The sequence below is a fragment of the Lissotriton helveticus genome, chromosome 10 (assembly GCF_964261635.1).
Source record: "Lissotriton helveticus chromosome 10, aLisHel1.1, whole genome shotgun sequence".
In the NCBI taxonomy this organism is placed as follows: Eukaryota; Metazoa; Chordata; class Amphibia; order Caudata; family Salamandridae; genus Lissotriton; species Lissotriton helveticus.
In genome coordinates, this window is record NC_136071.1 from 1,087,695,684 (window position 1) to 1,087,719,776 (window position 24,093).

Here is a 24,093-nt window from a genome sequence, read left to right on the forward strand (position 1 = left end):
TATCTGATTGTATATGCAAAATGCAGTTTGATCCGCCTTCTAAGTTTCTCCAATCTAAAGGTGAACCCCATACCATGAAACAGATGGAAGGATGAATTTGTAACATTTTTAAAAGCTATTGATGGAGACAGATTTTCTGCAGAAAGGAAGAACATTCTATTAAACTCATTAGGTTCTGAAGGGCAAGTTGTGTTCAGAACACTTCCTCAATTTGATGGTGGTGGTGATAGGAATGTCTTTGAAGATGCCATGATACATCTGGAAGCTTTTTTCAAACCTACGTCTAGTACAGCTTTGAACAGATACAAATTTTATACTAGAGCTCAAGAAGAATCTGAATCTTTTGATGACCTTCTTACAGCGTTACGTTATCTTTCGAACAATTTTAACTTTGGCCTAATTACAGATGAAATGATTAGGGACCAAATTATTGTTCATACTAAAAGCACAAAAATCGAAGAACAACTATAGATTATGGGTGATCTAGTTCTGAAAGATGTTATTATTACTGCAAAAGCAATGGAGCAATCAGACAAATGGATGAAATATCTTGACAATAAGTCAAAAGAAAAATCTGATGAAGTGTGTGCTGTTAAATCTGAACTGAACATTAAGTCCTCAAATTCCTATGGTTTACAGCAGAATTCTTCTGTCTCTCAATGTACATTTAGAAGGTCTGATAAGGATTTTCACTGGTTTAGGTGTGGTAACACTAGTCATGCTGCTTCTTTTCCAATATGTCCTGCTTTGGGGAGAGAATGTAAAAAATGTGGTAAGCGTGGACATTTTGCCAGTATGTGTAAGAACGCTTTCACTGGAAACACAGGTCCTAGCAACACCAGTAAGGGAAGAATTTCATGTTTGAATGATGATGTTTGGGAAAATGAAGAGCTTGAAAGAGGGATTGTAGTATCTATTACTGACTGTGGAGAACAAGGGACCCCTTACAATTCTCTGAAACAACCAGATTGCTATGTACAAGTTTGGAGGGTTTCTCGTAAACTTATGGCTGATTCAGGGTCACATTGGACCATAATTACTAAGGAGTATTTCTGTGATGTGTTCAAAAATATTATTTCTCTGCCTGATCTCAAGAGATCTGACAACATTGCCAAATCTTTTGATGGTTCCGTCATTGACATGGAGGGTTATATTGGGGTAGATATGCATTTTAAAGGACATGTTGCATTTATAAATCTATATGTTGCAGTTAAGGGAGTGAATGTACTTGGTTGGAGGGATCAGTGGAACCTTGGTATTATGCTTAATCCGAGAAACTCTGATCCTGTGATGGTCATCACTGAAGAGTATCAAAAATCTGATATTATCAGAGGAGCGATTAATGATAGTGATATGACATGCAATTATTGAGTCATTTCCTAAAGTTTTTTTCGAAAGATTTAGGTAAACTTAATAACTTCCAACATCAGATTAAACTTAAGGAGGGATCTGTCCCTGTTAAACAGAAATTGAGAAATGTGCCAATCAATATTAGAAAGGATCTCAAGATTTTACAACAAAAACTGATTGAGGAGGATATCATTGAAGAGATTGAATCTGCTGAATGGGTTTCCCCCATTTATTTAGCTCGCAAGTCTGACCAAAGTTTATGGTTGTGTGTGGACTTGAGGGCATTAAATGCCAATCTAATTGTAGACTGTCATCTGCTACCTAAAATTAATGAGGGTGTATGTATGCTAGAGGGAGCGAAAGTTTTTTGCACCTTTGACATGCGGTCAGGATGCCACCAAATTGTGTTAACTGAAGGTTTTAAGCATTTGACTGCTTTTCTTACGCTAGAAGGTTTGTTTCAATACAAAAGAATGCCAGTTGGCCTAGCCTCCGCGGCGTCAGTGTTTCAACGTGCCATGCATCATATTTTTGAAGATCTTGAGGGTTACGTTAAGTGTTTTCAATATGATATTCTTGTTTTCTCCCTGAATAATGATTCTCACAAAGAACATGTGATGGAGGTTTGTAAACGTTTGGAGTTACATGGTCTTACCCTCAAAGATAACAAATGCAAAATATTTTGTGAAACAGTTGAGTACTTAGGGCATACCCTTTCAGGAGATGGAGTTGTTCCCAAAAAGTCTCTTGTAGACGCTATTGTGAAAGCTCCACCTCCAGACAATAAAGACAAATTGTTATCTTTCACAGGTTTATGTGAGTATTACAGTAAGTTCATTAAGTGATTTGCCACCAAGAAGCAACCTTTAGGAGAATTAACAAGGGTAAAGGTTGAGTTCAAATGGGGAGAGAGGCAAGAATCTGCTTTTCAACTGATAAAAAATGAAATTGCTCATGCTCCTACTTTGAAACCATTTTGTGTCAATAAAGTATGCATTGTTACTGTGGATGCCAGTGAGTATGGCCTCGGAGGAGTCTTATCACAAAAGTGTGGCAAAAACGAGAGGTGTGTGGCGTTTGGTTCCCGTATCCTGAATGAAACAGAAAGGAAGTACTCGGTTATTGAGAAAGAGCTTTTGGGATGTGTTTGGGGAATCCAACATTTTCGACATTTCTTGTGGGGAGTCGTTTCCTTTTGAGAACGGATCACAAGTCTTTAGTTGCCATACTATCTCCAGGTAGAGGGCGCAATGCCACTGCGGGCATTGGTAGATTGATGTCTAGGTAACAAGAGTACAATTTTTGGGTAGGATATGTCCCAGGGGGAAGTAATGTGACAGGTGATTGTCTTTCTAGGTTGCCTTGAATTTTGGAAAGTAGGATTAATGGGGAAGATGATGTGGAAATTGTTGCTTTTTTAGGAGATTTTGTAGCCAGTGAGTTTGCTGCTATCTCTGAAGATGATTGGAGAAATAGTACTGATGGAGATAAGAATTGGGATCTGTTGAAAGGATATGTTCAAAAAGGGTGGCCTAAAGGTAACGTTGTACCTCCAGAGTTGAAATCTTTTCAGCAAGTATCTAATGAGTTGGAAATTGACAATGATATTGTTTTCAAGTATGGTAAGTGTGTTCCTCCAGATCACATGCAAGATGTTATTCTCAGACTTGCTCATGAGTGTCACATTGGTATGTCTTCTATGAAAAGACTCATAAGATCTAGTTTTTGGTGGCCTAGTATGGACAAGATGATTGATAGAGTTGTGAGGGATTGTACACTTTGTGTTAAAAGTAATGAAATGTTAAAATCTCACCCTGTGCCCCTGATACATATGGCTTGGCCAGAAAATCCTTGGCGTAAATTGGCATTTGATATTTCAGGTCCATTTTATCGTTTACCCCAAGATGCTTGTTTTGCCCTTGTCTTAATTGACTATCATTCTAAGTGGTCTGAAGTTAGATTTGTTTCACATGCTACTTCTCAAGTGATTGTGCAATTTTTCAGAGAAGTATTCGCACGAGAAGGGAGCACTGAGGCTCTGATTACAGACAATGGTTTACAATTGAAATATTATGAAGTGGAAGAATTTCTTCGTTCTTGTGGTATAAGACACATTACAACTCCTTTATATGAACCACAGGGTAATGGCCAAGTAGAAAGGTTTAATCGAGTCCCATTCCGTTACAGAACTTAGTCCATTTTGCCTTTTGAGAGGTAGGGAACCTGTTTCAAAACTTTGTCCCTGGTGGAGGAAAGAATAAATTGGTGACACTTTGCCAGCGGATAATTACAGTAGTTCATTGAGAGTTAAACATAATCAGGACAAAATGAAGATGTATTATGATGCTGTATGTAAAAAAAGTTCCTACTTTTGTAGTGCGTGATTTTGTGAGGATACGGAAGCCAGGTCATGTTACAAAAGGTTTTTCCGAATATGGCCCTGTTCGCAAAATTGTTAAAGTTAACTTGAATAGTATTGTTACCGATGACGGGAAAGTTTGGAATGTTAGACGTGATGTCAAATGTCAAAATAATCACTCTCATTTTCCATCCTCAAGTTGTGAAAAAGGATCTTTTTTGAGAAACAAATTGGATCCAAAGAGTGCTATTTCTTATCACAATTTGTCTGATAAAAACACCTCTGTAGCTTCCAGAGTGAAAATCAGCAATAGGGTTATTAATTCTTCTGTTAGGTATACGGACTTTGTTTAGCTTAATTTTTGCTTCTGTTTTTAACATTTTCATTTTAAGGGATAAGATTTGTTGCATATATTGCATACTTATGTTCATTATATATTTCTTTACTGTCTCTTTAATGTTATTCTTAATTTATGTTTCTCCTTGAAACACAGTCTGTAATCTGTTACTATGGTTTATTGTGTTTTACATTCCATGTAATAGTGGATTTACAGTTCTTGAAGATGTCAGCTGCTGTACTGTGCTCTCTTACAATACATCTACTATTGTTCTAATAATATTTTTTCTGGTTTCTTACAATATTTTTGTGTGGAGTTCCTTTCGTAATGTGCCTGGGATGTTGTAGCTGTGTGCGTGTGCAAATGCTTTACACATGGCCTCCGGGATAAGCCTGACTGCTCGTGCCAAGCTACCAAGGGAGTGAGCAGGGGTTATCTTTGGCGTGTAACTTCCTTGCCCTGACTAGAGTGGTGGTATCTGCCTGGCTTCGGCGCAAGCCTTAACCAACCAGAGATCCCATTTCTAACATTGGTGGCAGCGTTGGAATTAGGACTTGTTTTTGCGCAGTACCACAGGGACAACTGGCTTCACTACAAAACTCTGCATTTTAGATATTCACATGTTGGGGATTATTGTTTCTCCTCAAGAGTGTCATTTTGAAATGGTGTTTTCTGCACTTGTATGTTTAGTGGCAAAAGAGAAAAAATGACAGGGCGGGATGGCAGTAGGTGGGGAGGTTCCCATGGATAGGGAGTCCCTTGCTGGGTCCAGTGCCCAATCCCTGTTTCTGTCCCCAGAGGAGTGGGTGGATAGGAGGGAAGAGAGGAAGTGTGGAGGAGAAACAGATAGCTCAGGAGGGAGGTTATCCCATGAGCGTAGTGTGTGTCTGAATTCCCCAGTAGGGTGGGATCCAGTGGTGGTAGCGAACGTTTGTCCAGTGCGTGAAGTCCCATTCCCAGTTCCCAGAGGATGGTACCTGGTGCTCAGTAAGAGGGGTACAGGTTGAGAGTCAGGGGAAGTGAGGAATTGTCTCACCAATCTGGGGGGGGGGGTTTGAATGAGTGGTGTGTGAGTTATTTTGGTGATAAGGAGCTTGCACTGGAGGTGGATCTCTGGCTGTGTGCTAGATGTCTTGCAGAGGCATTGGGAAGTGATTCCAAAAGTAGTGGCTTGTGTATCTTCTGGTCCTGTGTGGGGGAAGAGGTTCAGTGTAGCCCAGCTAGGTCCCAGTAGAATGGGGGGGGGTGTAGGGGCTCACGTCCTGCCTCAGGGGAGACGGAGTGAGTGTGGGACGAGGAGTCCCATGGTGGCCTGAAACACAGTCTCCGGGCCTGGAAGGTTCCCTAAGGGAACGCCAGGCCAGGGGCCTAGGCTGTACTTACAGGTCATTTGAGGAGGATCTTCCTGTGTCTAGAGGATGTGGAGTGTCTGTAACCAGAGCTTCAGCTGTCCTGGTGTTGGGCAGTACTGCTCCTAAGTGGTGTGTGCGGAAGTCTGGTTGAGGGGTGAGAGGGGGAAAGAGTCCCCAGTGGAAGAACCAGTGGGTCAGGGGCCAGCCAGAAGGGCTGAGCCACCCGTGAGTGACCATGGTGACGACACTTCTGTCCTAGGGGATCTCTGAGCCCTGCCAAGCGGACAGGAGGTCGTGAGATTAAAGCCAGGCAGACTGTCCCATGACACATTAGTTATGTGTCACCCTCAGGAGGGCATGCGTGCTCCCCATGAAGTCCTGGTTCGCTGGGCATCTGACCGCCCAGAGTGCTTGATCCATTTGTGGGGCCTCTGGAGGTCATTCCCTGAGGGGGGAAAGGCCAGGTTCATGTTCAGCCTGACCTGTAGGGAAGGGCATCTGTAATCAGTGTCCTGACCGGTTTGTCTTCCAGGGGTACCGCTCCAAGGTGGGAGGGTGCAGAATTCATGAAGGGGGTGCAGAGGGAGGGCGTCCTCGCCTCTGACCTCCAGTGCAACCTTGGGGTTAAGACCCTTGGATGGGAGGCTAGGAAACTTCCAAGTCAAGAAGGAATCTCTGCCAAAGTAGATCAGCTGAAGAGACGAAGGAGGCTGCCCTTGCTGTGTGTTCTGGGGCCCACCTGCAGTTTGTTGTTTCCACTGAGGAAGAGGAAAGGGGACTTTGCTGTGTGCTGTGTCCCCCCGCCTGCTTGAAGCGGGACTGTGCTGTGTGCTTTGTACCTCCAAAGTGAAATAGTCTCCAGATCCCAGGTGGTTGACCAGTTGATGGAGAGAGGTCCTGAACTGGTGGGAGAGTTGTGTTCTGGAGGGTGCTCCCCTGGGAGGGTGCAGAACCCAAGAAGTAGAGGTAGGGTGAGGCACTCTTGCCCGTGATCTCTGGTCAGCCTGAGGGTGCGGAACCTAGGTTGAAGGATCAGTGGTAGTTTGGAACTACACTGAGAGGGAGAGTGGAGAATGGCTATTGTGTGCCAGGGGTTACTGCCCTCCACTCTGTGGATTGGCAAGGACCTGTGACAACTGGATGGCCTAGGGCCTGCTCCTGGCCGTGGACAACTAGGGAGTACCAGTGGGGTATCCTAGTTGGGATGGAGAGTTTGTGTTTTAGAGGAAAAAACGTGGGTTCAGAGTGGTGTAGAACCGGAGGGTGTCCCTACCATTGCGGCCCCGTGTCCGTGTTCTATTTTCCAAAGCAGAGAAGCCCATCAAGGGAGCGATTGGTCTGCCCTGTGTTTTGGTTGAAAGGGGGTTGTGTTGGACTTGGCCCTTTCGGCTTGTTCACCCTGAAACTGTTTGCGTTCTCCTAGCCTGTTTCTGTAACCTGGTGTTGGTGATTTTAGGCCTCTGCGCACTTTAGCACTGTGGCCCAGTGTAAAGAGTGTGCGCTCTCTGTGTATGTGTGGTGAGATGGGCCTGCTCTCCCATAGGAATGCATGGGGATGTGTGTGTACCTGGTAGTTCCTGGTATGAGAAGAGTGCAGGAGCGAGTTTAGTATGTGCAAACTTGTGAGAATAAATGCTGCGCAATGGTGTGCGCAGATTTATTGTGACTAGTGGAGAAGTCTCACTTTTAGAAGTTGGCATTTCTGTGTGTAATGTGTCTGCCTGCCTGATGTGAATTGCATGTCTGGCTTGTGATTGACAGGTGCTGGATGATGTGGGTGGCTCCAGGAGCCAGGATGGGTCTGCCCGGTGGTGAATAGGGAGATCTGCATGTAGATGGGAGGGAGGAGTTGCACCTGGGACCTGAATAAAGCTGTGCCTTCCCTCCACAGTGCTGGCTCCACCTCCTGTGGTGTGTCTGATGTGCCTGGCCTGTCCTGTGAATGGAAGAGGGGAGCTGAGCAAAACAAAGTGCTCAACAGCTCCCCTGAAAGAGTTGTATCTGGCTCTCCCCTTCCCTGTACCTTTAAACAAAGGGAAATGCTGTATAAAAAGAGGGGCAGCGACCCCATGAGGTTTTCACTTTTGAATCCTGACAGAGGGGACTTGCTGCTGATGGGGCCCAGCAGGGACTGCCATGGGAGCTGCCTCCTTGCTGGAGGGCCCTCTGTGCTGGTCCCTGGGCCCTACATTACCCCCTGATGCCTCCAGGACTTCTTTGAGCATGTGGGCAAGCTCTATGTACTAACCTACAAATCTACTTTTCTCTCCCATTATATAGATACTACGGATACAACATTAACCGTATGTATACTTGATAGATTCACACACTAGGTGTTTCTACTTTATTTTCTACCTGATTCTAGGTTTAATCACAGGAGTGGCATACATGGGGCTGGCCCTCATGTTGTCCTGAGGAAGAGGTGTAGGGGACACCTTGAAACATGTCGACCGGATATTAGGGACTATGACCACATAATTGTTATTTTTCCTTTATCAAAACCCCTTTTTAATATATCAACTAGAGGCAGAAATAAATATGTTAGCTTACTAGCTAGGTATTTTTAATGACCACTAATTACCACTCCACTGCACACTGGACCACACATAGTCTCACAAAACCAGTGCTCCTACGTATCCTTCGGAAGTCGCAGCACGCCCCAAGCAGTAGATGCTTGGGATGGCCCCAATGATGAAGCATGTCACCTAAGGGCATACTTTGGTGAGTGAGGGGACTCAAGAAAAGAATTTTCTTTTCCAACAAGGCGCACCCAAAATTTGGGAAAACCTAAAATTTTTCCTCTGGCTAGGTTCCCACAATCCATTATATATGGGTTTTAGAGTTGTACTTTACAATTCAGGAGGCTGAACCTAGCCGTAGCCTCCTCCTCCCTCCTTTTGTGATGATAGTGGAGAAGTGCCACTTTTAGAAGTTGTCATTTCTGTGTGAGGTGTGTCTGCCTGCCTGATGTGAATTGCATGTCTGGCTTCTGATTGACAGGTGCTGGACAATGTGGGTGGCTCCAGGAGCCAAGATGGGTCTGCCCGGTGGTGAATAGGGAGATCTGCATGTAGATGGGAGGGAGGAGTTGCACCTGGAACCTGAATAGAGCTGTGCCTTCCCTCCACGGTGCTGGCTCCACCTCCTGTGGTGTGTCTGATGTCCCTGGCCTGTCCTGTGATTGGAAGAGGGGAGCTGAGCAAAACAAAGTGCTCAACAGCTCCTCTGAACCAGTTGTACCTGGTTCTCCCCTTGCCTGCACCTTTTAACAAAGGGAAATGCTGTATAAAAGGAGGGGCTGTGACCCCATGAGGTTGTTCTCTTTTGAATCCTGACAGAGGGGGGCTTGCTGCTGGTGGGACCCAGCAGGGACCGCCATGGGAGCTGCCTCCTTGCTGGAGGGCCCTCCGTGCTGGCCCCTGGGCCCTACATTGCCCCCGATGCTTTCAGGACTTCTTGGACCTTTTTCTTCCCTTTGACATTGCAAAGGCTTGCTACAGCCTTCCAGCACCCTGGGAGAGCTTTATCTGGAGCTTTTGTCTAGGAGATGGAGAGCCTGGGGGCTGAGCAGCGCTGCGCTGCAGCCCTGGCTGAGGGAATCCCCCTCGTAGGGATTCCCTCCTCCTTCTGAGATTTACAGGAGCCCACCCCGCCTGGCTACTTATTAGTTATTTTTGGCAAGAGCCTACCCCGCTTATTGCCTTAGTTTCAAATGCAGGTGCCCACCCGCTAATTTAAATATTTTTATGCGCGGGTGCCCACCCCGTGACTTTGCTTTTATTTTTATGCGCGGGTGCCCACCCCGCGACTTTACCCGTAATTAAAGCGGGTGCCCACCCCGCCGCATAATTTAACTCTCGAGGGAGCCTACCCCTCGTTTTCCACCAAGATAGAAATTCACCGCCGCTACCCGTGGAGCCAAACCGGAAGTCAGGCACCCTTCCCCGGGACGGGGGCGGGGCCTTAAATCTGACCGGAAGAAGGAGGAGGCAGCCTGGAGGCTGGCTTGCTCCACACTAGAAGTCTCGGTCCCGAGACGGGGTAAAGGGTGAAGCATGGCGCATGAGGATGGCAGGGCTTCCGTGAGGAGAGAGAGCCCCGCAAGTGCAGCAGCCTATTCCCGTAGGGGGAGGCGCAAGGCACATTGCTGGTGCCTGCCCCCACTGCATCCAGAGAGAGGAGTACCCTACGCAGGAGCCCGGTGAGTAAGAGCTGGGCAGGGGACATGGCTGCTCCAACAGGGGCCACAGTGTTTCAGAGCCCGTGTGGCTCTAGCGATGGGCCCCAGATTCAAATTACAAGTACCCCGAGCTGGACTCCAACAGTGGGGCCATGTTTATTTTAAGAGCTCAGTGTGGCTCCAACAGGTGACATGTATATTTTCAGAGCCAGATGGCTCTAATGCTTCGCTGTATTTGTTTTAGAGCCCAAACGGCTCCAACGCTTGCATAATTATTTTCAGGAGCCAGTGCATCCTTTGTCTACAGAGCCCCGTGTGGCTCCAACGTTTGGCGCCATTACTTCCAGAGCCCGGGTGGCTCCCACGTGGGCACATGCCTCATTTGACTATTTACAGCTGCACAGCAATTAGTGCTAGCTGCACCGTTTAGGCACACAGTTCTTTTGGGGTCTTGTGAAGTCAGGAGTGAGATGCACTCCTTTGCCCATACTCTTCTTCTCAACTTCCCAGCAAGTAGTGGGCAGCTGCAACGTTTAGGTTTGCGCAGTGGCGCACCCTTGACCTTCGCTGCCTAGGCAGCAGCCCTGACTCTTTGGGACATATGGCATTTGAGCCCCTTCTTGAGATGGCCAGTTGGCCAGTTGGCCAAGGGGCCGGTTAGATTCATAGGGAGCCAGGCCCTAATGTGATGTGGTGCTAGGAAATGTATTGCGTGTAGTATGTTTTATGCACTCTGTGTTATACCTCTAAATGTGGTATTTTATGATTATGAGGTTGGTTGGCATATTATGGTTTATGATAGTGAGATTGTGCTTCACTCTGTGATTTATGCCCTTAATGTGAGTTATGCTTAGGAGTTTAGGGTCTAATGCGTTTAGACTTGCGAGAGATTGCGTAATGTGTTTATGCTGGTGAGGTTGGCGCAGAATGTAATTTGCGCCTAATGTGACACTGTGCATAATGTAGTTTATGTTACAAGCTGATGCTAGGTACAGTGATTACCAGTGTGTACTGGTTGTACGTTTATGATCTGTTTTACTTTTACCAAGTTTGCTTTGTGATGGTTCTGACTGTGGTCCATGTGGCCATGTCATGTGTAAATAATTCCCTTGTAGTTATGACCTAGTGCCAGGTGGCACCATGTATATTATGTGTTTACTATTCTAATGTGTTTGGAAAATACAAAGGTTATTTTTGATATAACCTTGTGTGGAGTTCCTTTTGTAGTGTGCCTGGAATGTTGTTGCTGTCTGCGTGCTCAAATGCTTTACACATGGCCTCCGGGATAAGCCTGAATGCTCGTGCCAAGCTCCCAAGGGGATGAGCAGGGGTTATCTTTGGCGTGTAACTTCCTTGCCCTGACTAGAGTGGTGGTTTCTGCCTGGCTTTGGCGCAAGCTTTAGCCAACCATAGATCCCATTTCTAACACTAGGTATGCTGTGAAATGGATGATAACTTCTACAGATCTCATGACTGACATCTCTTAGGAAGACCATTTTTAATTAGATAATAACTAAAAATCTATCTTACCCTCAAGTGGGATCTCTGTCCTCTGAGCATAGGAACCTTGATGCACCCAGAGCTTTGACACAGGGAAGATGGCTCAAGTAGCATCTGAAATGAAGCCAAACAACACCTGGAGGAGAAGTGTGGAAACAGAAATGAAGGCCCTCGGACACAGCTGGCCACCGTAGAGAAAATTGCTCAAGAAAATCAGAAGTGGATGTTCTTTGTTGCTAGGCTAAATGTCAGTCAGCTTAACTGACAAAGGTAGCAGTAGTAATCCTAAAAGCTTTGAGCACACAAGAACAAAGCAGGTACTTTAAAGAATTCGAAGACCACACAGCTATCCCACAGAAACGAAAAACAGGATTGCATCTGAGAAGTCTTGTGTGATTGGGCTGGCATGATGTATACTCCGTGGATAGTTACAAACAGCTTTGTTTGCATCCGCTGATGAACGCTCAGCAAAGACTGCTGTTTGTAATAGCAATGTGCTGCCCTTAGCAAAGAGCCTGGCGTGTTGGGATCTGGCAACATAAAAATGTGTACCTGCCATCAAAAATATGTAGATCATTTACAACATTTGATCTTAATTTCTCCCTTATATAAAGCAATTAGATAAATAAAGAATCACCCATTGGTTGAGAAGAATAGGGGGCTAGAAAAAACATTACAATGTTGCTTCTTCTTTTAGACCAAAACCCAACTTGAACTTGCATTGTGGGGTCATTTCTGGATGTAATTTGAAAGCAGTGCACAATACTTCATGACATGACTGTGAACATGAACAAAAAAACATAAAATGCACTTAGCAGAATTAATGCAATGTAACCTGCTTCAGCCATTTATTCTTGCTCGTGCTAACATTGTCCACAGGAAGTGTCCTTCTCTGGAATTGATGTGCATTGCATTTTGGCTCCTGAGAAGTGAAAATAATGCAGTAGCTCACTCAGCCAAAAGCTGTTTAGATTTTTGTGACTAGTGAAGGTCCTTTTCAATTCTCACAAACTTAGCTAAGCAACTGGCCATACGTGAGAACATTGTATCATGCGTCTTCTTTTTTAAACTTGTGTATGGTGTAAGATTTTGAATCTTTCCTGGGAGACCCACTTGATTGACCCTGTGATTCTTAGACTATTCATTTTTCTTTTGTCATAAAACCCTTTCAGACTCTGAGCTCGATGTCTAAGAGGAATTCTTTGATTCAAAGGCCCTCATTGCGAGTGCCCAAGAAAATGGGATGGATTCACCCTTCCCTCAGTCTTATGGACACCAGGGGTACTGGTAACACCAAGGACTTGGTAAATCTGGCCCCACTATGACTTTGTCCCTAAGGGTTCACAAAGAAATTAAGAATAATTGGAGAATTAGTAATTGTATGCCCAATATCCTAGGTTACTACTCCTTTTTCTCTGGATGTTCGTATGGATTTAAGCTGGTTTCAGCAGCTGAAACCTCCGTGTGATGGTCTAAATAAGAAGAATGTTGCAAAGAATAATGTTCTACTATGCAGATGTTCAGATGAGGAGAGAGTGATACTTTCCTAAACACATAATAACAGTGCACAATTCCTGAGCTCATATGAGAAGTGCATCACTAGATTGGGCAAATATATGGAACTACAAGACAGTGAACGTGTGTGGATCTTCTGAGAACATAACAGCATTGCAAATGCATACTGTGCAAGGTTGTGAGTGTGCACCATTGCTTGTAGTTGTATTTCTTAATATTGTATCTCCACACTGTGCAGGGTCTGGGAGTGAAATGTGATTCATAGTTCTATTTGAGCTTTTAAAAAAATTCTTCTCCGTATTTGCTTTTAAAAGGGTCGAAATATCTTAAAAATTGGCATACTTTAATTCACATTTTTATCTTGTCTGACGCCTTAGGTGTGAATGATGCCTCACTAGTCAGATTTGATTCACAAAGCATTTCCATAAGTTGGTTTGTCTTCCTGCAGGCTAAGGTGTGACTCATGTAAATCCTCTAGGTTTATGTTGCTAATCATCTCTTCCTCTTGGCAATTACTTACAGAAAAATGCTTTTTGCAGCTGGCCTCAATATTCAGACATAACTCACATGCAAGATAAAAGTAAGACACAATCACTCAGAAAAAGCTACTTGGAGAATCGGAGTCACTCTGTCTCTGTACTTTCTGTTTTCTATCTTAACTGCACTTTCTGTGCAGAGTAATACAACAAAAATATATTTTCTTCTAATATTTTTTTGTGGAGGAATCATTGCAGTATTGCTCTTGCGTTGTTAAGAACGCCACATTAAGGCCCTGATTCCAAGCTATACTGTACAGTGGTCAGTGTAAAATCGCATGTGATTAAAAAAAATATTACCCAGTAAAATGACCCCACTACTGTGCATTTCCGTGTAAAACACAGTGGATTGGCGAATTACCATGTGGGACCTTCTTCAGGTCTTAGCGCCACACAGAAGCCCCAATTCCACATAGTTTTACCACATAAATGTACCACTTGGTGGTAAATGCATGCGGTGGTGAATGCATGTGCTAGCCTGTAGATGAGTAGGGTTGAAGAGGAGGAGGGTCAGGGGAATTAGGGAGGAAACCGAAGCTTTTTGCTAGCAGCAGGAAACATTATCTGCTGCTCATTTCACACAAAAAAAAACTTGAATCGAGGCTTGTTTAGTAATGCAGCCCAATTCTCATGCAATTTTTCCCGCTCGAATTACCTTGACGGTGTGGAAAAACCAAACATCTCATAATTGTGTGGAATGAAATTAATGCATAAAAGCATCTGTTAATTTCGTTTTTCATAACTTGCAATCAGGGCTTTGGAATTCAGAGCACAACAAAGCAAACTTTCTGGATTATTTTCCCTTGAATTATTACCTGGCATTTTGCTTCCTATATTTATGCAACAGTCCATGTTCAGCTTGTCCCTATGCTTTGCCTGAGGATTCTTCAGAGGGTAATGCACGTATTTTACTACCTATTTTTAAATTGTAGGCTGTTGTTTCCAAAGAAAGTCAAAGCCAGCGCATATTAGCACATTATTGTTCTCTTGGGACTGCAGTCACTATAGTGATTGTAATTACATGGCTTCATTAACTTTCTAGATTTTACCTGTTATGGGGGCTTCACATTAAGGAAATTTGCATTTGCAGGAAATGAATGCCATTTGCGAGGAGCTAATGTCATTAAACATTTAAACAGCCCCAATCAAGCACGGAATTTTCCATGTAATATCCTCTGAGCCTGCTTCCAAATAAATACATCCACCCGGTTTTTGTTTATAACACAGTGCAAGAGAGCCATTTAAATACAGGAATGAGATAATATTAGGATGCTCGACAAATGCTAACAGATTGCATTGAATGGGAACTATTTCTACCAGGCTTGAGATGCAATTAAAATTCAACATCGCAATTCGCCTTCTTTACTGTACCTACAATAGTAGCGTACCACATCTGGTCGAGGTTTTTCAATTAATTAATGTATTTGCAAGGAAGGCAACAAATTCCAGAGGAGGCTATTTTCGCGTCGAATTGTGCATTCAAAGTGTATCTTTATTTTTGATTCCAATGAAACATTAACCACATAAGACTTCAAGGACACTTCAGAATTCCATTTAACAAACCATATGATAAACTGAAAAAAGGGAAGGCAGAACACTGGCCATAATATCCTATTCTAGTCTCTTAGATCTTGGAGTGAAAGCAATTGTGTATTTAAAAACATACATTTGCATGCTCCGTCTCTCTGCCTCCCATATGTGCTTCTTTAAGACTGGTTGTTGCGACCCCTTTTAGTTACGTACTGGTCTTGATTTCTTGTAGGGTTTCTCTCTTTCACAATTCTGCACTGCTCCATATTTCATGGCATTGGCTATGCCGCTTAGTTGTCTGTTCCTCACACCTTTGCGGCTTCTTTGGGTTAATGGGGCCTCATTTATCATAAGTTACGCATCGCTGCGTGAAAACAGCGATGCGTCACTTTTCACTGCGCCCTCCTTGCGACACCAGTGATGCGTCATATTTACAGTATGACGCATCATTGCGCAAGGAGTTACAGATACGTCAGTATTTCTGACATATCTGTATGGCGCAAAAGTGACGCATTGCTGGAGTGTGTCACAAAAGTGACGCAACTCCAGCAATGTATCCTTTAACATGGGGCAAGCCCCATATGAAAGGGCCTACGTCAGTCTTACGCCTGCTGTGAGGCAGGCGTAACAAATTGACGCATTTTTGTCCTAGAAGTGGCGCAGCGAAATCTCAGATTTCACTGCGTCACTTCTACGACCCTTTCTTGCGTCAAAATGCCCCCCTTGCATACATTATACCTGGCGCAGGTATAATGTGGGGCAGGGGTTTACAAAGTGACGCACCTACCTAGATGCGTCACTTTGTAAATATGGTGCAACAAGGCACATTTTTTGCGCTGCTGGTGCGTCACAAAAAGTGACGCACCGGCGGCGTAAAAGTGACGCACGGCCTCATAAATGAGGTCCATGGTGTTTGGTGGATTGCAGCTTTGTGGATTTGTCAGCAGTGCACCTCCCTTGCAGCTGTTTCTCGGTGACCCTTCACTATGTTGCTGTCCTCACATCTTCCTTGTAGTTTTGTGTTCGGACTGTGCAGTTTGATTGCTTTGTGCAGCCTCACATGCTAGGACTGTAAGGAGGAAGGAGAACCAAGAAGCCCGCCCACTTACCAGTAATCAGAGTCCGGCCTTTCTCGTCAATGTCCTTCGTTCCCGCCTTCCTCAAGCTTTGCTTTGATGTAGCTCTAGAAATTATCTGTAAATAACCAGGATACATCAAAGAGCACCGTCATCTGCTGAGACCATGCCCTGCTCCAAGAAGCAGGACCACTGTGTATATATGCTATGGTAGAACATGGTGCATGTAAAATGCATTCATGTCTGTAAACCATATGTTTTAAATATGGGGAAATACATTTTACCTCCCTTACATTGCTTCTTACATAGGTATCTGTATCCATATGGATTTTAGGTAGTATACAAATATGATGAGTTTGGTTTGTCTACAAGTCCACACACAGAGTTATGTCATTTCATACATAATTCATAGCACGTTGACTACAGTTGATGGAGTCCGAATAATAGTCCCATGGGAGCTACTATGGAAAAAAGCTCAATAAATTGTCTTTGTGGCCTCTGCCTCGCAGTGAAATAATTTAGTCCGCTGCAAATTGAATCTCGTTTAATTTATCACAAACCACTAGGAAATGGTCACGTGGTGCATCGTAAAGAGGAAGGTTCATTTGGAGATAGTATATTCTGAATGATTTGCTATTTAGGAATGATTTTGAGCAGAGCATCAGAGGAATATCTCATTCTCCTAATGGTTACATCAAAAATGTAATTAAAAGTCATGTATTTGCATGTACTATATAGTAGCACATTTAGTTGTGCAAATAATCTTCTTACTGAAAGTAAATAATAAGGGAGTGTTAATGGTGAAGTGAGAGACAAGCAGCGTAACACATAGAAAGAGATTAATTAAAGATTAGCAAACAGCAGTTATACATTCATTACTTTTAGACCCTACCTACACACAATTTTATCTGTCTTCACAGATCTGTTGTTATCATATAATACACAATTTATATCAAAACAAATAATACACATAGACATACACACACACACACACACACAGAAGCACATTTTCTTTACAAATACATCTCCTCCTGTAAATAATATAAGTTTATCTTTCTGAAACATTAGTGTATGTTATAATAATGACCCATAATGCCGGAGCAAGTGGTGCAGTGGACTAATGCATCCACTATAGGGGCCTGTGTTCGACCTCATGGTCACAAGTTCTAATCCTGGCGGGTCCACTAAACCTTTAATCCATCTGAAGTCAATAAAATGAATACCATTGAGTTGGGTAATAATATAAATATGTTATTCAGTGCCTTGAGACCTTCGGGTGATACATGTGCTTTACAAATGTACATGTTATGTTATAATAACCAAAACAATTGTACAACAAAAATATTGTTACACAAACATTGACTACAAAAATGAGGGCCTGATTTAGAATTTGACAGAAAGGGTACTATCTCACAATATTGAAGGAGTACCCAGGCCACCAACATGAAGGTCCGCCCACCTTATTTAGAGCCGAGTGGACCTTTAGTGTGTATGTAGACAGTAGAGATTACACTGTCTCTGCCAGTCAGTCAGTCATAAGCTTTTATTCGATACTCAGAGATATCTTATAAGCACATACATAATACAATCAATACAGTATACAAAAAAGTTTATGCCATAAGAAGTCAGTAAGAAATATTGGAATGTTTAAGAGTGATAAAAGGATATAAAATCCGTTAATAAATTAGCTAAAACAAGAATTAAACAGCTACTGACAGTCTCTTACATCGAATATGCCAAAACTGCTTTAAAAATTTAGCTATTCCACAGACTATTGGGGGGGAAGTGTCCGTGCTTAGGATACGCAAGGCTACTAAATAACTGCGTGTGCCCATGTTACGGCAGAGTGGTTTCAGCCAAGAGCTCCTGGGCCTTGCATAATCCGGGCATTCAAATAAAACGTGCACAATAGACTCAATCTTAGTCGGGCAACATGCACAGTTAGGAGAAGTGCGATCCGCTGTTGACCATTTCGATACCAGGGCACCTAACGGGAGGGAACCAACTCTAAATTTAAAGTAAAGGGCACGATCAAAGGGGAGAGTAATCAAGTCCAAATAAGGTTCAAAGGCCACAGTGTCTTTAATTTGTAAAAAGGTGGCAGTGGACCTGCAGTGATTTGGGCTAGAGATTAGACGCTCAGCAATCCATTTCCAAAAAAGCGCCTTGACAACTTCTTTTGGAGGGGCTGAGCGGGATGACCAACAATCCCCTAGACCTATATTCTCCAACAGCTTTTTGGTGTCCTTTAACCATTTTATTTTGGCCCAACCCCCCTGGCTCATTATGTCTCTCAGTGCATCAGCATAGGATTTTAATTCTTCGCACCTCCAAATCCGTGTCCACAACAGGAGCGGGCGAAGCTGGGCCTGGTCTTTAATGTTTTTACATCCCGTGTCCATCCTCACAGGTACTGACGGTGTGCTCAGAGGGAGAGCGATGAAGGATTTTAATAGCTTGCTCTCAGCAGTAACTAGGGCATCCAGACGGCAATGACCCCACAGTTCTGCCCCATACAAGGCTGATGTCGCTACTTTGGCCTTGTAGATGTCAAGTACTGGGGTAAGTGATCTCCTAGGTGAGGCCCTGTATTCCCTCATGAGAGCTCCTCCTACTCTCCTGTGGTTAAGGACCATTTTTTCAATGTGGTTTGCCCATGTCATCCTGTCCGTAATCCGAATGCCAAGGTAGTCGAATTCGGCTACTTTCTCCAGGGGAATAGAGTTAAGTGTAGGTGGGCGGCCCAATTTTTTAGGTGGGTTAACAACTAGGTATTTGGTTTTGTCCACATTTATTGTTAGCCCTTTTGCAACACAGAACTCCTGGAATCGTGTTAGAAGTATCTGTAGTCCTTGTGGGGTCTTCGAAATCAGGAGCGTGTCGTCCGCAAAAAGCAGGGTTGGGATGCGGACACCTCCAAGACAGGGGGCGTCAGCTGGTTCTTGTTGAAGGTGTTTTACCACCCCATTCAGATATAACGAGAATAGGGTGGGCGCCAGGACGCAACCCTGTCTTACGCCCCTAGACACTGGTATTTTTTCCGTGAGTTCTCCGTTATTACCCCAACGGACCTGTGCAAAAGTGTGGGCATGAAGGCTTATAAGAAGGGACAAGATGTAAGGTGGTAGCCCCAACTCACAAAGGACCCTCCAGAGCTCTTCCCGGGGAACTAGATCAAAGGCAGTCTTCAAGTCTATAAAGGCTAAGTAAAGACTGCCCTTGCCCAGTTCCACCACCTTCCACCCCAAGAGGGACAACCTAAACACCTGCTCTATAGTCCCCATACCAGCCCTGAATAGTCCCCATACCAGCCCTGTCTCTGCCACCTACATACACCTCTGATGACGAGATGGAGTAAGGGCTGTTGAAGGTTTGGCTTTTCATCCTCCAGCCCTATTTAGAGAGGGCGAACACTTGGCCTGTTTTCACTGTCCCTCATCACCAGGTGAAACCTGGTGGTTACAGATAGTGAAAACAGCAAAATGACCTCCACACCACTGTAGAATTCTCTCATGGCAATGTGGTCATGGTTTGTTTTTATTTTCAAAAAGAAAATCCACCTTTGATATTTTCTTTTTGAAAATAAAATAACAAGTGGAAAGTTTGATGTACAGCTCCGTCATACTGAAGGAGCCATTGTTTAAACTTTCAATGCATGTACAGGAACCACCATGACAGCAGTTCCTTTATTTTTGATCTGTCAGCCATAGGGAAGTGTTTCTCCCCAAACTTTTTTTTTTTTTACAAATCTTTTTATTAACAATTCAACAAAAGAAAGACATCAGGTGACATTGACCAGTTACACAATTGTCCAATATACAGATCCATACTTCAACAAATACATACAAGATGGTGATCAAGGAATCACAGGGACTCCTGCGCCTCCTCTTCTTCCAGACAGATCAGGGGCGTACAAATGTCACCACGGTAGCGATTTCAGTCTGCCCAGACCTTACCCCACTTTTTGGGACAACCTCTGGAAACGTAGCCCGACCTCTCCCTGAACATGCACAATCCATGTCTTCTGCCCATTTCCCAACCCAGGGAGGCTGTCCAGCTCCCCACAGCTGAGCTGTGTTGCGCTTGGCAACCATGCTTTCTAACATTACCCACTGTCGCTTATACGCACACAGATCAGTGGGTTCCCAAACATTTAAAATACACCTACGAGCCTCTGGCCGTATCTCTACCCACAGAACATCCCGTAGCCTATCATGGATCTCTACCCAATATACCTGTACCTCCCTACAGTGCCACAAAATATGCATGAAAGTTCCAAGTTCTCCACACCCCCGCGACATTTCCCACTCTCTGATCTACCCATTAGGACCAGACGAGGCCCTGTGACATACGACCTGTGAAGAATCTTTAACCACATCGATGCTCGATGAGTTCCAGCCCTGTGCTGGAATATGCAAAAACCCATTATTCATGACGAGCTGGGCTCGTCATGAGCGTGCTGGGAGGCTACTGCATGACGAGCCCAGCTCGTCATGAGTGTGGAAGGGGTTAACTGCACTGATCTGAGCCTCTTCTGTATTGCCACTACACGTGGAGAGGAGACCGCCTCCCGCCAATCCTCGTCGTCTAACTCCATCCCATCTGTACTCAACTGTGTCCTGATAAGTACCAGCGGGTCCTCCCTATTATTGATGAGTTTTTTATATATTAGGGAGATGGTCTTTTCTGGGAGAAGACCATCCAACACCCCGTCTTCAAGGGGAGAAGCATCTTGAAGTAGCGTGCCTACAGGGATAAGTGTAAGTAATGCATGTCTGATCTGGATATAACGGAAGTGCTCCCTATTATGAAGGTGATATTGCTGTTTGAGGGAATCAAACATGTAATTTGTGTCTTTCCCCCAGGCATCCTTGATCTGTGTAATCCCGATAAGTTCCCACTTATTGAACCCCTTGGACTTCCAAAGGCTTCCTAATCTCTCTGAACTCAATAATGGGGTGGCGAGTGTTAGTCTCCCCTCCCACTTGAGATGTCTATTGGCCGCGTGCCACACCTGAACTGCATGTGCCGTAGGACTCGCAAGGGGAAACCGTCCCAGTCTGGCATACAGTGCCCATGTGAAATCACCCCCGGCACTTGCCAGTGGTCCATAGCATAACCGGGGTCCACTGGGTCCCCGTATATAACGTGGTTAACCGCTGCCAACTGGGAGGCCCAGTAACATTTCCGTAGGTCAGGCAACCCTATTCCCCATCATACCAGGGGAGGGTGAGCTTCGAAAGGGCTATACGGGGCTTACCATCACAAAGAAGCTGCCTCTGGAGAGCCTCTATTTCCTTGAATTAGGAAGCTGGTACGGGGTCCATAGCGTTCTGGAGCACGTATAGGAATCGGGGAAGGGCCATCACCTTGAAGAGCATTGCTCTGCCCAGAAGGGAGAGCGGAAGTGCCCCCCAATGCGCCACGTCTCCTTTAAATCGAGTCAAAGGGGGGCCCAAATTGTTAGCATATCGTAATTTCGGGTCATGTGTGACATAGATACCGAGGTATCGAAACCCCATCGGCTCGATTTGTATCGGGCAGGTTTACGGGATCACCGGTGGATCACCTCCGAGGACAAAAAGCACTGACTTTGACCAGTTGATTGCCAACCCAGAGTACCTCCCGAATATGGCAATCACATCCAGGAAACATATCAGGGAGCCACTTGGATTGGTGACATAGAGCAGAATATCATCGGCATACAATGAGATTTTATCCTCCCAATCCAACGTCCATCGCAGTCCTCGGATCGATCGGTCCCACTGAACCCATGCTGCAAGCGTCTCTAACGCTAAAGCAAACAGGAGTGGGGATAAGAGGCATCCCTGCCTCGGGCCTCTGCCAAGGGGAAAGTCAGCAGACTTATGATTATTTACCACTACTCTGGTGAGGAGGTCGGCATACAATAGACGCACCCAATCGATGAACTCTGGTCCAAAGACCATCTTTCCCAAGACAGCAAACAAGTAAGTCTACTCGACCCTATCAAATGCCATAGTGGCATCGAGCGACACCAGCACCGCTGGCTCTTGGATCGTCAGGGACCTTCCCAATACTCTGTGTAACCTGCGCAGGTTACAGTATTTCGATGTGGCATACAGCTGGACTGGTCCGGATGTACCAAGGTATTGATGACTTTAACAAGTCGTGTCGTCAGCAACTTCGCTAGAACTTTATGTTCAGCATTTAGTAACGAGATGGGCCTATAAGATGAGCGGAGTGTCCTGGGCTTACCCGCTTCGTGGATGACCACTATATTTGCCACCCGCTGGTCATACGGGAGCTGTCCCCTCTCCTTACTCTCTGCGAGCATGGACCGAACAAAGGGGGCCAAGTTGTTAGCACTCAGTTTATAAAGTTCTATAGGGATTCCGTTGGGGCCCGTGGGTTTTCCCGAGTGAATCCCTCTAATGGCCTATGCCACCTCGTCATTAGTGAATGGGGAATCTATGTATTCCTGGTTGTCATCTGATAGAGTGGGCATCTGGATGTCCTTGATCATTTCTAAGTTATCTGCCTCCGAGTACATCCCGGCGGTGGTGTATAAGCCCCTATAGTATTCCAAGAATTTGTCCGCCAATGCTTGCGGGTCCCTTATCATACTGGAGTTTTCCCCCTGTATCTCCGGCACAAGCCATGATGCCAACTCCCCGTTCTCAAGCCACGCTATTAATTTGCCGGCTTTGTCACCATGTTCATAGATCCTGCTCTGTGTCTCATCATTTTGTGCTCTGGACTTATATCTAGCGAGGCCCCTATATTCAGCCTGGCACAGCTTTAATCGGTGCATATCGTCTGGGGCTGCTGCCCGAGACACCTCCTCCTCCAACCTAACCACTTCCCCCTCTACCCTGTCCATTTCAACCTGTCGTTTCTTCTTTTTCCCAGTGACCAGAGACACTACTTCCCCACGAATCACAGTTTTAAATGCTTCCCACAGAGTCTGTGCCGAGTCCACTGTACCACTATTTTCTTGGAAATATCTTTCCGTGATTTTAGGGACTTCCTTCTTGGTGGCCGGGTCTTTCAAGAGCCACACATTAATTGGGGTTACTCTTCCTACATCTGCTAGGCCAGTCTCCAACTGGAGCCAAATCGGGGAGTGATTGGAAACTCCTCTTCCCAGGTGTTGCACCTCACGTACCGTGGCGGTCTGAGCTGCTGGTAACAGTATGTAATCTATTCTGGTCAGGCTGAGGTGCACTGCGGACACATGGGTGTAATGTACCTCACTTGGATTCCTTATCCTCCACCCGTCAACAAGCCCTGTTGTTTCTAAGAAGTCGGGGAGCCATCTCTGCGCCGGCCTCAGTGTTTGAGCTGGGTGTCTGTCTAGATCCCCATCCACTACTGCATTGAAGTCCCCCTCCAGCACCAGGATACCCAGCGGCAATGTGTGGAAAATCATGCCCAGGTCCCTGAAGGTGTCTGTTTGAAGAACAGGCGGGACATAGATGGACATGAATGTAACTACTTTCCCCACTGTCCCGATATCCCGATATAGCGCTCTTGCTGGTACGACCATGTGGCCTGGATGCAAAGGGGAAAGGAGTTCTTAACTAAAATACAGATCCCGAGGTGAACCCAGCATGCGCGACCAACTTGTAACCCCCTCTGTACAGGGCCATACAGCGGCTACCAATAAGAGGAGTCTCCTGTAGTAGTACAACATCTGGGGAGTGTCTTCTAATTAGCTGGTTCACCATTCCCCTCTTAAGTTTATCCCCGAGACCGTTCACATTCCAACTAAGCACAGTCATCCCTGATCCCTGAAACGGTATGGATAAAATACAAGCATAGCTCTGTCACCCGATGCGAAATAGAAAAAGAAAAGAAAAGAAACAAGTTCAAACAGATCCACAGACCCCCAAACCTACAAACCTTCCAGCCCCCACCCCCCTCCCTGCACCCCTGGTCACGGCTTCCGCCAATCCCCAACTAGCAGTGTGCCAGTCGCCCCAAACCCAACTACTGGCTAACTAAAAGTAGAAAATAGGAGGAGATCAGAGCCCCGTCCCCCCCAGCCCCTTTTAAGAGACAACCCCACCCTCTGCCTGCACCACCTCTCAGTCCACGGGATCAAGTAAGATGAGGCACTCATGGGTGTAACCCACTACCTGTCAGACTCGATAGTCATTTACACGGCAATCTCCGTCACTCCTGTTCCTGCATGTCGCCACCACCATCTCGATCTCATCCCTGGCGGCTGTCCAACCAGTCTGATGCAACCTCCGGATTGTCGAAAAACCATGCTCTTCCCTCGACCTCCACCCTCAACCGGGCCGTAAACATCATTGCATATTTTACGCCAAGGAAACTTTGGCGCTGCCTCTGAACGGTCTGTGTGAAGTCAGG